We start from the raw sequence: 3,947 nt of genomic DNA on the forward strand, positions 1-3,947 counted from the left end.
GAGTGACAGAGAACAGGCACTCTTGAAAAGACTAATATTTACTCTTCAAATGGATGCTGGCACAGGCTGTTTCCTGCAACTGGCGTCTGGCTCACCCCACAGGATGGACACAATAGGAGGCACCCCAGGAGATAGGCAAACATCCCCTGGGGACAGCAGCATCCAGTTTGAGACAGGGTCTTTGAGACAGGGGCTGTGTGTGCCAGGGTCCCATCTGACACCACTCCTTTCTGCTTGCACACCTTCACTGCAGAACGCTCATGACCTCCCTGAGCTCTGTTGGACAGCTCTGTGAGAAAGTGCACTCTCACGCTGGCCCTGTGTTCCTTGTCCTGGCCCTTGCTCTGACCCCTGGGGCCTCAGGAAATGTGCCTGGAACAACCCCTCAGGGCAGGGTGGTCCTGGTCACCTTCAGCCCCTCTAGCTTCACTTCTCCAGGCTCACACTGTCTGCTTGGTGACTAGAACAGGTTATTTCTGGGATGGAAGTGAGGCCTATCCTGGGGGGCACCTCTGTTCCCCAGCAGCTGTGTTCCTTGTCCTCGTGAGAGCCCATCAGCTGAGCGCCTCCTGTGGGAAAGAGTCTCCGCCAGGAAACTACTGGTCAGGCAGCCTGAATGTGGAAGGGAGAGTCCCTAGTGGCCAGAGCAGGCTCCTACCAGCCCGCTTTCCCCTCTGGATCCCTCTTTGTACTCCCCCCTCCCCCATGGGTCCCAAAAGCCCTCCCTGACCAATACAGCCAGCCCCTGTCCTTGGCTGCAGTCCCCACCGCCCCCCTTGCCCACCAGAGAAGCCCTGGAAGCTCAAACAATGGCAGCTTGTGAGGCTGTAGAGCCCTCCAAGGCAGGCCTCTCTGGCCTCCTTAAGTCCAGTCAGAGCTGGTCACTCCTGGGCAAGTTTTCCAGGGGCACTGTGCCCCCTTCTGATTCCCCCAGGGCTCTCAGGCCTGACTACTGACTCTAGCAAGCTGCCCCCCCCCTTTTAAATTCAAAGTCACTATCTCCATATGCCAACTCCACGCTCCCAGCCCTTGTAGACAACCAATATATTTTTACAAAATATTCTGCAGACATGTACTTCCAATCTCATAAATGCATTTTCCACCCAGTTCTGTTGTGAAGATCCGCCCACGCTGCCACATTTCATCTGCTGCTTGTGCCTGCAGCCAGGGCTCGAGGTCAGTCCCAGCATGGACACCACACTGCTCTCCATCACCACAGACGATGCCTCAGTAAACATTCACTTCACATCTGTCCCCTAAGGGGCCTGTGCAAGAATTCCCCAGGGATATAACCAGGACTGAAGCTTCCACATCATGAGGTATGCACACTCGTGGGTAAATTCGGGAAGTAACTGGAGGAAATTGTCAGGGCCACCATAACAAAGTACCACAGACGGGAGGCTTAAATAACAGAAATGTATTTCCTCACAGTTCTGGAGGTTGGAAATTGAGATCAAGGTGTTGTCAGAGTTGGTTTCTCTTAGGGTTGGTTTCTCTTAGGTTTCTCTTGGGGTAAATGAAGTCGATCAGGCTTTTACGCCATTGGCCTCTGGCTATCACCTGCGGCCTGGATCTTGTTAATATAGAGGGCATGTGACTATGGGGCACTCATGCCTGATTATGGAGACCTGAGCACAGGTGTGTGCGCATGTGCAAGGGTGCACACCTGTGCCTAGGAGGCCAGGGGCTAAAAGGGCGGCAACACTCTGGGGAAAGGGCCTCAAGTTGCTGCCTCCCTACTGGCTTATGTCCTCTGTTTACCATCAGAACCTGTGAAAATGATGCCAAAGACTCCAAAATTCTCCTTCAAATTTCTAGAACTGATGGTGAGCCTACCTGGCTTGGGATGATTGCAAAATGGGGCCTCGTGGTGATTTGTCAGTGGGGATCGTCTCTCGGTGTTCCTGTGGTCTCTGTGTGCATCTATGTCCTGAATACTTCTTATCAGGACACCTGTCGTACTGGATTTTGACCTATCTATATGACTTTATTTTACCTTCATTTCCTCTTTAAAAACCCTTTTAAAGTTAGTTATGCTCACAGAACGGGGGAGTTCACATGTTATAACTTTTTCTTTAAGAAGATTCTTCAGTTACTATCACATTGTAATGGGGGCGGGCTGAGGGTTAGCACTTCAACATATTAATTTTGGGAGGACACAATGCATCCCATAACCGTGGCATGACTCTTCAGATTTTCATGCACAAAGTCCAATGTCCTCTCCTTGTAAACACTTAGTGTCAGCGAAGGTTTGCCAAAGGAATAGGCATTAGGTGGTGTCTTACTGTTTTAACATATTTGTCTGCTTTTAGTAATTTTAAACATCTTATACTTAACGATCTTTGGAGGGGGATTCTCTTCTGGAAAATGCCTGTCTTTCTATTGAGGTTACTATCTTGCTGATTTATAGGAATTGTTTGTACGGTTCATTCTTATTGGTGTTAGACATTGAAAAATATCTCCTCCCCATTCTTTTAGCTTTGCCCATGAAATCCTTATTTGTGATCAAATCCATTAGTCATTTTGCATGAAAGGTTGTGCCTGTGGTTGATTGGTTGGAGTGAAAACCACTCTTCCATCCCAGGTCACAAAGATACTCTCCGAGGTGCTCAAAATTTAATGACTTTTATTTCACCTTGCGCATCCCATCCAGGGGCAACCTAGAACTGAGTCCGCGGAGCCAGACCTCACATCCCCACCAGGTGCACCCAGGCAGGCGCCTCCTCCAAGCTTCACTCCCCTGAGGGCACCGTGGGTGCTTGGCTGCTACCTGGCCCCAATGGGGTGGGGGAGGGCCCAAGAAAAAAGAAGGCAATTCATCAGCTTGAACTGGCACCTAGCCCTCCTGGCAGAAAAAGGACCCTTCCTGGGCCAAGATCCCCTTTTATTCTTTGTGAGTGCTGCCAAGTGATATACAAACACCTTGTTCCCAGCCCAGAGGACAGAACTCTGGGCAACCCTGTCACTGGCTCCATAGGACAGGCCTCAATTTCTATGCCTGAGCGATAAAGGGGTTGAACTAGATGGTATCTAAAGACAGCTCCCAAATCCCAAAAGTCAATAGTCCAGGTGTTTATTTTGGAAGTCTGTGCCCGCTTCCAAAAGATTTGCACTCAGGACAGATTACAGAGAGGCTTGGGGTGTCCATGCCCCCATTGTGTTTAGAATGTGGTCAGGAGGGGTTGGTGCATTTGTTGCTTTTCTGGGAATTCTATCAGCTGTGACTGGAATGGCTTTTTTTTTTTTTTTTTTAAACGATTAGTCTTCTTTTTTTTTTTAAAGATTTATTTTTATTTATTTATACAAGCACTGGGTACAGTCAGAAGCGCGGGAGGGTGAGAGAATTCACCAGAGCCAGAGCGGGGAGCAGAGCAGGCAGAAGGACCGAAGCACACTGCAGCAGCAGGCGGCAGGAGAGGTCTGCGCACCATGTGGGACCCTCCTCCGGTGGCCGGGGAGCAGCCGGGGATGGAACCGGCGCTGCAGAGGCTGCGGGCAGCTTCGCAACCCAGCGCTCAACCGCTACGCCACCGGGGAGGCCCCCTGGAATGGCTTTTGCAAGAGTGCAGTCCCCTGGCTGCGAACTCCAGGATGTGTCTGGCTGCTGCGCCACCTAGTGACCACTTCATGACAGGGCTGGTCCTGAGAGAAAAACCTCATCACCTCAGTGTAGATAGGAGCCCAGAGCAAGGCAAGGGCAGTGTGGCAGGGCAGGGGCAGAGCCTGCACTGAAGGCAGGACGCCCAACCTCCAGGGCACTGCTGGCACTGATTCTCTGGTTATGCCACGCTCGTTTTGGACTCCAGGTTGTATTCCAGAGTCTGAGGATTTGAAGCTGAATGCAGACTATTCGACACTTTGTCCCTGTGTAGACTTCACTGGCTAAGAGGCACCGAATTTCTCTCTCCACACCATTATGCCAGACCCACATCACACCATCTAAAAAA

The sequence above is a fragment of the Talpa occidentalis genome, unplaced genomic scaffold, assembly GCF_014898055.3.
Source record: "Talpa occidentalis isolate TD23 unplaced genomic scaffold, MPIMG_talOcc4v2.1 talOcc4.10, whole genome shotgun sequence".
NCBI classification, from domain to species: Eukaryota; Metazoa; Chordata; class Mammalia; order Eulipotyphla; family Talpidae; genus Talpa; species Talpa occidentalis.